The sequence below is a fragment of the Amblyraja radiata genome, chromosome 39, assembly GCF_010909765.2.
Source record: "Amblyraja radiata isolate CabotCenter1 chromosome 39, sAmbRad1.1.pri, whole genome shotgun sequence".
Lineage (NCBI taxonomy): Eukaryota > Metazoa > Chordata > Chondrichthyes > Rajiformes > Rajidae > Amblyraja > Amblyraja radiata.
The window spans coordinates 18,222,450-18,236,525 of record NC_045994.1 but is presented as its reverse complement, the minus strand read 5'-3'; the positions used below and the strand labels follow the sequence as shown (position 1 = coordinate 18,236,525).

At 46.0% G+C, this 14,076-nt stretch overlaps 1 protein-coding gene across 5 annotated transcripts in view; it reads left to right on the top strand.

Annotated features, from left to right (window-relative positions):
• add2 (adducin 2) overlaps positions 1–14,076 on the top strand; it is a 46,529-nt gene continuing 32,453 nt past the window's right edge. For all 5 annotated transcript variants that reach the window (XR_004410229.1, XM_033014071.1, XM_033014070.1 and 2 more), the window contains exon 1: positions 1–119. The gene's annotated coding sequence lies outside the window, so the exon portion shown is untranslated. The remainder of the gene's footprint in view (positions 120–14,076) is intronic.

Below are 14,076 nucleotides of genomic sequence, written 5' to 3'. Positions count from 1 at the left end.
CCCAACCCGGCCCCGCCCGACACACACACACACTGCCCGGGGATGCCGCAGCCGCCGCAGTGCCGCTGAAGGGGAGACTGTGAGACGGGCGATGATTTAACCAGGCGACGCATCTCCAGGTGAGGTTGCCATTACGTGCCTTATTTCTCAATCTGTGCGGACATTTATTAAGGAAAGCTACAGGACGCTGGACGCATTTTTTTAAAGACCGTTTGTCTTCGGTACCTTTGCGAGCGTGAGCTTTTGCAGCACCTGGTGAATTGTGAACATTGACGATGCCACAGAGAGATAGATGTCCCGGTGTGTGTTGGCAGGCGGGTTAATGCGTGCTGTGCCGGGTTGATGCAACGCCTGGTTATCATGCAGACATCATGCAGACGCATCCATCCCCGCTCCAGGCTCAGCCTTTGTTGGACAGCGAATAACTAGTCTATCTACCAGTCTGAAGAAGGGTGTCGACCCGAAACGTCACCCATTCCTTCTCTCCAGAGATGCTGCCTGTCCCGCTGAGTTACTCCAGCATTTTGTGTCTATCTTTGTCTAACCAGCATCTGCGGTTTCTTCCTACACACTGTGTGTCCCTGTGGTGTGTATCCGATTACTGACAGCGCCGGGCTGGGGCGACTATTGGTAAATTGTACATTTACAACTTGACGTTTCATTTACTTTGGCGAGAATTTCTGCAGGAAAATGTATTTTTGTAAAGAAAGCCCGTTGTGATTTGTTGAAGCGGCATTGATAAAGCGAGGTGTTATATAGAGATAAATCGTCGCTTTTACTAACGTGCGCGTTGCAGCAGCATCTCTGGAGGAGAATGACGAATAATACGCCCCGACCGCTTACGTCAAATACGCCGTTACATTTTCAATTTGGAAACGTGATATTTAAAACTGTTTTATAAAATACCTGAACATCCTGTGAAATCAATTGGCGTGTCTCATTCGATATAAAATGACATCAACAATTCCATTCAAGTCCCAGTTCAGGAGGCACAGACTGACATTGTGGGCCGAAGGGCGATCGGGAAGCTGTAGATGGCATAAAGTGCGTGAAGTTGTTATTAGGTTTCACGTACCGAGGCTTTGTTTATCCAAACAGATCAGATGTACCATACAGAGAATTCAGTTAAAACTCAGGTCCAACAGGTGGAGCAAAGGGGGAGATACAGAGTGCAGAATGTAGTTCTCAGCATTGTAGTGCATCAATTCCACAGACAAAGTCCAATGTCCGCAAAGGGGTCGAGGTGAATCAGACAGTACTCTGGCTTTCATTGGAGATATTTCCATATCTCTCTCACAGTTTGAGTTAGTGAAGCATATTCCCGGTGAAGGTGTGATGTCACCTGTCGGCGACCAGTGCACTAGAGAATTTCAACCTGATGACAATCTCATAGGACAGATGTTGAATATAGTTTGGCCTTGTTTCACTCTTGGTTAATTTGGGGACCTCTAAATTGGAGATTGTTATTACAGTGGAGTATTGTCACAGAGTGTCTAATGGGATGGGGGGGGGGGGGGGGGGACATATGTGAAGACGTAGGTTTATGATGAGAGGGGAAAGATTTAATAGGAACCTGTGGGGCAAGTTTTTCACACGGAGGGTAGTGGATGTATGGAATGAGGAGGTAGTGAGGTACAACACAACATATAAAATACACTTGGACAGGTACATGGATAGGAAAGGTTTAGAGAGATATGGACCTAATGCTGACAAATTAAATTAGTTTAGATAGGGCATCTTGGTCAGCATGGACGAGTTGGGCTGAAGGGCCTGTTTCCGTGCTGTATGACTGATTCTGTGAACGTCAATGAGCCATGTTAGGATGGCCATGAAAAGCCCGACAGATTCTTGTGCATCTGCAACTATTCGAGAACTGCCCAGAACTATCGGCAGTATATCCAATTGATTAATATTGGACAACAACGGATGACCGGCTCCTGAAATGAAACAATGTGATTTGAATGGAATTGTTAATGTTTTGGGGGCAAGTGTGTCACTCGATTTAATTTGCAACATTCCCACAGGATGTCATAATATTTTGGTTTAGGTATCATCAAAAAAATGTAAAGTGTGTTTGTTGATGGTTTTCATTCGGATTAGGATTCGTTACCGTATTGGCCAAGATTGAGTTGTTGAGATGTGTTGTGTGCTTCGGTTTGAGAAACATTATGGACTAATCGTGTGTTAATATAGGAAAGAGAGTTGAAATATATCACGCTGAATGTCTTATTTATCGCATTTCTCTCAAGCTGCTAATATCTTGCAACTTTATTTCAATTGGTCAGGTTACTGAGCCCTTAAAATAAAAACTTTATTCAGAATAACATTATACAAAACCAAGTCTGTAAAATCTCTTCAGACATAATCACTGGCTGTACATGAATCAGTGTCACATTCAGTCGCGTTCACACCCATCTTTAGACAACACACCCTTGCCACTGATGGCCCCTTCCCTTGTGTGACGGGTGTCCCATCGGTCTCTGCCCCCCAATGTCCAGCAGCGGAAGGACCCTAGACTGTGGTCCTCCCCCACCGAGCCTTGGCGTTGGCTGCACCGAGCTTCAGTGCGTCCCTCAGCACGTTTTCCTGCATGCTGGAGCGGGCAACATTCCCTGACGGACATCTCGCGCTGCAGGGAGGTCAATAAGGTTCGGGCAGACCAAAGAGCATCTTTCACCGAGTTGATGACCTTCCAGCAAGACGATGTCATCACAGAGAGTGGTGAATCTCTGGAACTCCCTGCCACAGAGGGTAGTCGAGGCCAGTTCATTGGCTATATTTAAGAGGGAGCTAGATGTGGCCCTTGTGGCTAAGGGGATCAGAGGGTATGGAGAGAAGGCAGGTACGGGATACTGAGTTGGATGATCAGCCATGATCATATTGAATGGCGGTGCAGGCTCGAAGGGCCGAATGGCCTACTCCTGCACCTAATTTCTATGTTTCTATGTCCATCTCTGAATGTGTCCCTGGGTAAACCCCATAAATCTCTAACTGAGTTGTTCTGGGAAGAACCCTTTCCCTCCAGAGAGTGTTGACAAGAGTTTGTTCTACCACTGCTACATCTCATTGATCAGCACCAAACTCGGGACAGGGTCATTGTCCAAAATCCCCTTCATATGCTTGTCCAACAAGGATCTGTCAGTCAGGTTTGACATTTCAGTGGAGAGCCCAGATTTAGAACTTTGTGTCAGTCAGATTCTCCCACGTCCAGTGCAAAAGACCACAAATGTCCCAGCTATCGAGTTTATTGTCATCTGCACAAGTACGGTGAGGTACAGGTGAGTTACAGGTGAGATACAGGTGAGGTACAGGTGAGGTACAGGTGAGTTACAGGTGAGGTACAGGTGAGTTACAGGTGAGATACAGGTGAGGTACAGGTGAGGTACAGGTGAGATACAGGTGAGGTACAGGTGAGGTACAGGTGAGTTACAGGTGAGGTACAGGTGAGGTACAGGTGAGGTACAGGTGAGGTACAGGTGAGGTACAGGTGAGATACAGGTGAGGTACAGGTGAGATACAGGTGAGGTACAGGTGCGGTACAGGAAACTTGCTTGCAGCAGCATCACAGGCACACTTACTCAAACACAAAAACATAAATCATACATAAATCTTTGATTTTGTATAAATCGTGATCTTTGATTCCACCCTCTCCCTTGAGCCTCACATCCGCCATGTCATTAAAACCTCCTTCTTTCATCTCCGCAACATCGCCAAACTCAGACCCTCTCTCACACCGCCTGCTGCTGAAAGACTCATCCATGCCTTCATCTCCTCCCGACTGGACTATTGCAACTCACTTCTCCTTGGCATCAGCTCCACCTACATCAACCGACTCCAACTGGTCCAGAACGCAGCCGCCCGACTCATCACCCACACCAAATCCTGGCATCACATCACTCCAGTCCTCAAAAAACTTCACTGGCTTCCCGTCTCCCACCGGATCACCTACAAAATCCTGGTCCTCACCTACAAAGCCCTCCACCATCTGGCCCCCACATATCTCATTGACCTCCTCTCCCCCTACCAACCCTCACGGTCCCTCAGATCCACATCAGCCGGTCTCCTCTCCATCCACAAGTCCAACCTCCGCAGTTTTGGGGACAGAGCCTTCTCCAGGGCAGCTCCCAGGCTCTGGAACTCCCTCCCCCAACTGATCCGCAATTCCGTGTCCCTCCCCATCTTCCAGTCCCGCCTCAAGACCCATCTCTTCACCTCTGCCTATCCTTAGCCCCACGTCCCCGTCCCTTTTCATCTGTGCATTAATTGCCTCATGCTGTGTTTTGTATTGAATTCTGTCTTTACTTTGTGTACTAGTCATGTCTCTACTATTTATTTCATTCCCCTTACATGTTTTTCCTATACATGCTCAATTTTTGTAAGGTGTCCTTGAGACTCTTGAAAGGCGCCCATAAATAAAATGTATTATTATTATTATTATAAATCATACACAAATTCTGCTAGACAATCAGAAGAAAAAAGACTGCAAAAAGAAAATGACCATCCTGTAAAGTAGGTAGGTCCCCCTCAGTCATGACTGACCATGGGTGATGCATCCTAGTTGTTGGCTGCTTGCTCCAAACCTCGGCTAGAGCAACGTCGCTTGTGGCTGAAGAGACCGTGGATGGTCGCGCGGGAGGTGATCGAGTGGCCGGGTGAGACTGGGGTTGTGCAGAACCTGATAGTTGTAGGGAATTAACTGTTCCTGAAACCGGTGATGTGGGACTTCTGTTTTCTGTAACTCCTGCCTGAAGGTACCTGTGAGAAGAGGGATTGGCCCAACGGTGGTAGATGGAAGGTTCTTGGGCAACGTTTGGTGTCGATGCCCCAAGACGAGTCCACACCTCTCTGCCACCTCTCACCTTCCTGTGCATTGAAAATGCTGTTACAGGCTCTCGTTTTAAGGATAAAAAGACACAAAGTGCTGGAGTAACTCAGCAGGAAAGGCAGCATCCCAAGAGAACAGGGATGTGATGTTTTGGGTTGGGACCCTTTTCAAACCCAGTCCAGACCCAAAACATCACCTATCTGTATTCTCCAGAGATGCTGCCTGACACGCTGCGTTACTCCAGCACTTTGTGCCTTTGATTGTAAACCACCATCTGCAGTTCCTTGTTTCAATATTTTGACTGTTCCACTGCAATATCTCCTCATTTGTCTACTTTGACAGTTTTGTGAGACCCTCTCCCAGCTCTATTCCCCTCCCCCCTACAATCAGTCTGAAGAAGGGTCCCGACCCAAAACATCACCTGTCCATGTTCTCTAGAGATGCTGTTTGACCCGCTGCGTTACTCCAGCACTTTGTCTTTTTTTGTAAAACAGCATCTGTAGTTTCTTGTTTCTGATTTTGAGGTAATGTCCCATTGTGGTGCAGCAGAGAAAATAGTTCCTCTCTCTACCCTCAAATCTTTTAATAATTTAAGCCATGTTTAAGTCATTTGTTATTCTTATATAGATGAGAATATACAAGCTGTCCATGTGGTTTCTCCTTGATATCACTGTGATATCAAACATAGCCTGGAGATTTATCTGCCATGGGATGGGAACTATCACTGACTTGATGACCCAATGGCTCAACAATTATATGAAGCTGATTCAATCTATTACAGCAGATGAGGTGACAGCATTTGCCCAAGTATAATACTTCAGCACCTTCAGATAATGCCCAGCATTTCAGTTGATCTTTGTAATTAGGCTAGAGAAGGCGTTATACTTTTTATTAAAATAAGGAAGTATTTACATTTGTTGACTGCTCTTTGCAGTCTGTGTTTTGTAGTGTGTGGTCACTCCATTGCCTGTCTTGCTACAATTGCAGGTGACATAGTGTTTCACCATCATTCTAAAACTGCCTTTCCCCAGTCAGTAGCAACATGTCAACTGACGTGGACCAGTTCTGTGAACAAAATTTTGAACCTTTACAATATCCATTTGGAATAGATTCACATTGCAACGGCTTGCAAATCAGGTCCGCACAGTTTCTGTGGAGCTGAAACATGCAGTTGAGTTGCTGATCTTGCAGAACGTTCCTGTGAAAAGTATCATTCAATAATGTTTGTAAATCGGAAAACACCGGTTGAATGAAGCATCGTAGAGCAGAGTAGAAAAAAACATTCCCATGATGTTGGCTGGGCAGCAGTTTGGGCTAGTGTTTCACTGGGCAGTATCCATTTCAGATTCAGATTCAGATTCAAACTTTATTGTCATTGTGCAGTGTACAGTACAGAGACAACGAAATGTAGTTAGCGTCTCCCTAGAAGAGCGACATAGAATATGTCCATCAGAACATCTCCCATTCATCATATAAAATATCAACGAGGTGGAAACTGAGGAGGTATATTTACACAGCTCATACTGGCCAGACTGCATCCACACCACGCTGGTGCCAACATAATCAAGCATCTTTCTCACTCTGGTCATTCTCTGTTTTCCCCATTCCTGTCTGGCAGAAGATACACAACGCCCTACACACTGGGTGAATTTTTACAGAGGCCTATTAACCTAGACTTGCCACCTTCAGCACAGTGGCACAGCTGGTAGAGCCACTGCCTCACAGCGCCAGGGACCCGGGTTCAATCCTGACCTCAGGCACTGTCTGTGTGGAGTTTGCACGTTCTCCCTGCGACCACATGGGTTTCTTCCGGATGCTCTGGTTTCCTCTCACATCCCCAAGACGAGTGGGTTTGTGGTTAATCGACCCTCTGTAAAATGTCCCTAGTGGGTAGAGAGTGGATTTAAAAGCGTGATAGCATGGAACTAGAGTGATGGATGGTCAGCGTGGAGGCAGTGGGCCAAAGGGCCTGGTCTATGCTATATGTTTCAACCAATTAATCATGTCCATGTTATGTATCAGATACCTCTGTATAATCCCATTGATCAACATTTGGTCAGTTGCTTTTGTCTATAAGGGCTTACATTTGGTGTAAATACTGCCTCGAATTAAGAATAATTCTCACTCTCTCCCCACCAATAACATACAGACAGACCTGCCTTCATTTGATGAACGTATTGGAGAGCAGCTGCTTCAGAGCAGGACTCTGCTTGGGGGTAAATCTCCCTTCTGCCTGTCTCTATGTTGTTCATTATCACTGCTGCTGTAACTCCTACAGTGTACCTTGTGGGTCGATTCATCGTGGCTTTTTGTTTTAATCCGTTCTTGCCTGAAGTAGAATATTCGTGCTTTACCAAAGTGATGGTTACATTTCATAATCACATGGAACTAGAAACCAGATAAAACCAATTGCCACTTCCAGGAATAACTTGGCAAAGGTCAGTTTGAGCAGCAATTAGTAGCTGAAGGCAAGCTGAGTCCAATGGCCTTTTTCTTCCAGACCTTGTGTTATTATTCACAATGTGTCTGGAGATTGCTGAAGTGTGGCAATCCTTTGTCAGCATTGCGTTAGGGTCCTTTGAAGCCCCAGACCCTTTGCTGGAGATTCCAGTCCCTTGTGCCTGCCGCACAGTGACAGATGTCTGCAGGTTTATTCTCGTCTGCTTGATGAATGGAATTTGCAATGATCAGCGTGACGGTCGGACGGAGCAGGCAGTGTGACAGACATCTGTGACCACAGAGTTATTGTGACTTGTAGTGAAAGTTGACAAAGATCATTTGTGTCAATGCCGCTCAGACTCCTAACCCTGGAGATGGGACAGGTAACTGCTGGAAGAGAGATTCCCCAAACAAAACACTTTAATTAAAGGTACACAAAATTGCTGGAGAAACTCAGCGGGTGCAGCAGCATCTATGGAGCGAAGGAAATAGGCGACGTTTCGGGCCGAAACCCTTCTTCAGAGATTTACCCCCAAGTCTTGAACACTTTAATTAAAGGGACTGAATTAAATGGGCTGGGCAGCAGCTTATTCTATGACCATGTGTGATTCATTAGGAAAGGCCAGTTCTGTGAGACTGTACAAAGCTGTTACAATCTGCCCAGAATCAACACAATGTGCTTATATTTAAGCAGATGAATGTTGTGCAAGAACTGAGAGTCCATTATGGCAATAATTATGGTATCTACAAATCTCGCTGCCAGTAAAGATGAGCTGATGTTTGTGGTGGTGAAGTCGGCTCTGACTCTCCTTCCCATTGAGAGGCACCTTGCTAATCAATTCCAACTTCAGGGGGAACAAGTTGGGGAGAAGGGGATGGGAGGGGCGGTGGGTGGGGGAGGGAGAGGGGTGGGGTGGGGGGGTGTTTGAGCAGAGTTCTGCATCTGATGTCGACTTGCACAAGGAGCGGGTCGTATTATGGCCACACCTTCTGCATTCACAATCCCAGGTCACCTTGTTTAGTCAGATAGTCATCTTAATTGAGAGAAACAGTGAAGAGAGATTCACACATCCGTGTGATTTGGCTGTGTGTAATTGATCATTCAAGGAGTCGGGAGGGGCAAGGTTCATCAAGAATGTGATGGGTCTCTGATGATACTGCAGGAGGACACTGCCTTGTATATTTATAGCGATCAGTGATACTGCAGGAGGGCAGTGTCTATGTAATACAGTTCACAGTCACTGGGCCTCATGTCTACGTGCCCTACAGCACCGTACAGCTGGATGTTGACGCGTGCCTGCCATCTCTGTAATTGGACAATTGCTCGTGATGTGAAGAATACTGTGGAGCTGCAGCATAATACACACGCGTAAGTTATAGAGTGTGCACACTGGTACTGGAGTGTTACACACCTAGTGTACAACATACTGGTACTGGAGTGTTACACACCTAGTGTACAACACACTGGTACTGGAGTGTTACACACCTAGTGTACAACACACTGGTACTGGAGTGTTACACACCTAGTGTACAACACACTGGTACTGGAGTGTTACACACCTAGTGTACAACATACTGGTACTGGAGTGTTACACACCTAGTGTACAACATACTGGTACTGGAGTGTAACACACCTAGTGTACAACATACTGGTACTGGAGTGTTACACACCTAGTGTACAACATACTGGTACTGGAGTGTAACACACCTAGTATATAACACACAGGTACTGGAGTGTTACACACCTAGTATATAACACACAGGTACTGGAGTGTTACACACCTAGTGTACAACATACTGGTACTGGAGTGTTACACACCTAGTATATAACACACAGGTACTGGAGTGTTACACACCTAGTGTAACAATACACTTTTACCGGGGTGTAACACATTGTATAATGTAGGAAAGAACTGCAGATGCTGGTTTAAATCAGTCTGAAGAAGGGTCTCGACCCGAAACATCACCCATTCCTTCTCTCCAGAGATGCTGCCTGACCCGCTGAGTTACTCCAGCATGTTGTGTCTGCATTGTATAGTGCCTGCCCTGTGTTACTGGAGTGTTACATTTTATTTTGTATCATTATTTGGATTGTGGGCTACATTCAGTCATTGTTACTACAGGCACGTGTTACTGCCCACTGCGGTTCGACGTGCTCCACTCTTCCTTCCTACGCCACATTCCATTCTGTTCCTCTTGGATCACTAGACTTGCTTTATTGCTTTGGGGTAATATCCATGAGACGCACATTATTCCCAGAGGTGAGGACTTGTACAGCTCAGTGTGTCACTGCAAGGTCATTCTGTTCCACATTTAAAGATTTTATAAAACCCAGGCAGTGGATAAATGAGTTCCCGCCTGTATCTCCATCTGGAATCTGTCTGTGGTGAATCCTGGTCTGCACAGAAACTCTGGTCTTTGCATTGTCCTGAGGTTTGTGCTGGCACAGTATTTGAGTCTTTGGCTCGAGAGTCTTAGGGGAGGCTGCTGAGGAGAGGAGACCACGCAATACGCTTGAGAGGTAGAGACAAAAGAAGGAGATGTCAGGCAAGCTGATTCAGTGTGATGCTTGCAGTATGTGGGAGGTCAAGGACACCGCTGGTGCCTCTGGCTGCTACAAATGCGAGAAGTGCATCCAGGTAGAGCTCCTGAAGGGCCGTGTTGGGGAACTGGAGAAGCAAGTGTATGACCTCCGGTTCGTCCGAGAAACGGAGTCGTTCCTCGACAAGTCCTACAGTACGATTGTTACACCTAAGGTACTGGAAGAGAGAAGGTGGGAGACAGTGAGAAAGGGAGGGAAGCATGGAATGCCAACGTCCCCGGGTGTTGTACCTCTTGTGAACAGGTTCACCCACTTAGAAGCTGTCGGGACAGAAGACGTGTTTACACTGAGCGGCGGACTGGCTTGCGATGCGAATAGGGCTGTTGAGCCAGAACCAAAAAGGCCTAAGGCAGGCAACGCCATTGTAGTGGGAGACTCCATTGTGAGAGGTACGGACAGGGGTTTCTGCTGCAACAGATGGGATGCGAGGATGGTGTGCTGCCTTCCTGGTGCCAGGATCCAGGATGTCACGGACAGAGTGCAGAAAATCCTCAAGGGCGAAGGTGAACGTCCGGAAGTGGTAGTGCATGTCGGCACAAACGATGTCGGAAAGAAGGGGATGAATATTCTGCAGCGTGACTTTAGAGAGCTCGGAAAAATGCTGAAAAGCAGGACCTCCAGGGTTGTTATCTCCGGTTTGCTTCCAGTTCCTCGTGCTGGCGAGAGCAGGAACAGGGAGATACGGGACCTGAACGTGTGGCTGAGGAACTGGTGCACGGGGCAGGGATTTAGATTCTTAGATCACTGGGATCTGTTTTGGGGTAAGGGGGAACTGTACAAAAGGGACGGATTGCATCTTAACAGGTGTGGGTACCAGCATTCTGGCAGGCAGGTTTGCCACTGCTACACGGGTGGTTTTAAACTGAATAAGGGGGGTGGGGTGTCGAATGGGATAGTGGAGGATGGAGTTAAAGGGAAAGGGTTTCTTAAATGTGTGAGCGTAGAGACAGAGGGGTGTAAAATGAGGGTAGAAGCAATAGGTAGCAAGGTGAAAAGTAAAAGTGGCAGGCAGACAAAACCAGGGCAAAAATCAAAAAGGCCCACTTTTCAACATAATTGTATAAGGGGTAAGAGTGTTGTAAAAACAAGCCTGAAGGCTTTGTGTCTCAATGCAAGGAGCATTCGTAATAAGGTGGATGAGTTGAATGTGCAGATAGCTATTAATGATTATGATATAGTTGGGATCACGGAGACATGGCTCCAGGGTGACCAAGGCTGGGAGCTGAACATCCAGGGATATTCAATATTCAGGAGGCATAGAGAGAAAGGAAAAGGAGGTGGGGTAGCGTTGCTGATTAGAGAGGAGATTAACGCAATGGAAAGGAAGGACATTAGTTTGGAGGATGTGGAATCGGTATGGGTAGAGCTGCGAAACACTAAGGGGCAGAAAACGCTGGTGGGTGTTGTGTACAGGCCACCTAACAGTAGTAGTGAAGTTGGAGATGGTATCAAACAGGAAATTAGAAATGCGTGCTGTCAAAGGCAAAACAGTTATAATGGGTGACTTCAATCTACATATAGATTGGGTGAATCAAATTGGCAGGGGTGCTGAGGAAGAGGATTTCTTGGAATGTATGCGGGATAGTTATCTAAATCAACATGTAGAGGAACCAACGAGAGAGCAGGCTATTTTAGACTGGGTATTGAGTAATGAGGAAGGGTTAGTTAGCAGTCTTGTTGTACGTGCCCCCTTGGGCAAGAGTGACCATAATATGGTTGAGTTCTTCATTAGGATGGAGAGTGACATTGTTAATTCAGAAACAATGGTTCTGAACTTAAAGAAAGGTAACTTTGAGGGTATGAGACGTGAATTGGCCAAGATTGACTGGCAATTAATTCTAAAAGGGTTGACGGTGGATATGCAATGGAAGACATTTAAAGACTGCATGGATGAACTACAAAAATTGTTCATCCCAGTTTGGCAAAAGAATAAATCAGGGAAGGTAGTGCATCCGTGGATAACAAGGGAAATCAGGGATAGTATCAAAGCGAAGGATGATGCGTACAAATTAGCCAGAAAAAGCAGCATACCGGAGGACTGGGAGAAATTCAGAGACCAGCAAAGGGCTTAATTAGGAAAGGAAAAATAGATTATGAAAGAAAACTGGCAGGGAACATAAAAACTGACTGCAAAAGTTTTTATAGATATGTGAAAAGAAAGAGATTAGTTAAAACAAATGTAGGTCCCTTGCAGTCAGAAACAGGTGAGTTGATCATGAGGAACAAGGATATGGCGGACCAATTGAATAACTACTTTGGTTCCGTCTTCACTAAGGAAGACATAAATAATCTGCCGGAAATAGCAGGGGACCGCGGGTCAAAGGAGTTGGAGGAATTGAGTGAAATCCAGGTTAGTCGGGAAGTGGTGTTGGGTAAATTGAATGGATTAAAGGCCGATAAATCCCCAGGGCCAGATAGGCTGCATCCCAGAGTACTTAAGGAAGTAGCTCCAGAAATAGTGGATGCATTAGTAATAATCTTTCAAAACTCTTTAGATTCTGGAGTAGTTCCTGAGGATTGGCGGGTAGCAAACGTAACCCCACTTTTTAAGAAGGGAGGGAGAGAGAAAACGGGGAATTACAGACCAGTTAGTCTAACATCGGTAGTGGGGAAACTGCTAGAGTCAGTTATTAAAGATGGGATAGCAGCACATTTGGAAAGTGGTGAAATCATTGGACAAAGTCAGCATGGATTTACAAAAGGTAAATCATGTCTGACGAATCTTATAGAATTTTTCGAGGATGTAACTAGTAGCGTGGATAGGGGAGAACCAGTGGATGTGGTGTATCTGGACTTCCAGAAGGCTTTCGACAAGGTCCCACATAAGAGATTAGTATACAAACTTAAAGCACACGGCATTGGGGGTTCAGTATTGATGTGGATAGAGAACTGGCTGGCAAACAGGAAGCAAAGAGTAGGAGTAAACGGGTCCTTTTCACAATGGCAGGCAGTGACTAGTGGGGTACCGCAAGGCTCAGTGCTGGGACCCCAGCTATTTACAATATATATTAATGATCTGGATGAGGGAATTGAAGGCAATATCTCCAAGTTTGCGGATGACACTAAGCTGGGGGGCAGTGTTAGCTGTGAGGAGGATGCTAGGAGACTGCAAGGTGACTTGGATAGGCTGGGTGAGTGGGCAAATGTTTGGCAGATGCAGTATAATGTGGATAAATGTGAGGTTATCCATTTTGGTGGCAAAAACAGGAAAGCAGACTATTATCTAAATGGTGGCCGACTAGGAAAAGGGGAGATGCAGCGAGACCTGGGTGTCATGGTACACCAGTCATTGAAAGTAGGCATGCAGGTGCAGCAGGCAGTGAAGAAAGCGAATGGTATGTTAGCTTTCATAGCAAAAGGATTTGAGTATAGGAGCAGGGAGGTTCTACTGCAGTTGTACAGGGTCTTGGTGAGACCACACCTGGAGTATTGCGTACAGTTTTGGTCTCCAAATCTGAGGAAGGACATTATTGCCATAGAGGGAGTGCAGAGAAGGTTCACCAGACTGATTCCTGGGATGTCAGGACTGTCTTATGAAGAAAGACTGGATAGACTTGGTTTATACTCTCTAGAATTTAGGAGATTGAGAGGGGATCTTATAGAAACTTACAAAATTCTTAAGGGGTTGGACAGGCTAAATGCAGGAAGATTGCTCCCGATGTTGGGGAAGTCCAGGACAAGGGGTCACAGCTTAAGGATAAGGGGGAAATCCTTTAAAACAGAGATGAGAAGAACTTTTTTCACACAGAGAGTGGTGAATCTCTGGAACTCCCTGCCACAGAGGGTAGTCGAGGCCAGTTCATTGGCTATATTTAAGAGGGAGTTAGATGTGGCCCTTGTGGCTAAGGGGATCAGAGGGTATGGAGAGAAGGCAGGTACGGGATACTGAGTTGGATGATCAGCCATGATCATATTGAATGGTGGTGCAGGCTCGAAGGGCCGAATGGCCTACTCCTGCACCTAATTTCTATGTTTCTATGTTTCTATGTTAATGATGTGCCTCAAGGTTGCAGGTTGTAATACGCAGAATAAATCCTGGTGAAATGTGCTCTTTAGCTCTCCTCGATTAACAATGCAAAAGTTAAACTTATGTTGAACAACAGAGAAATGATGTTGTAGAAAGGAACTGGGCTGAAATGTGGACAGGGTTGTGTAATGTTTCCTGTGGAGTAGCATGCGGCAATGTTCAGATTCATGTTCATGGAGCTTG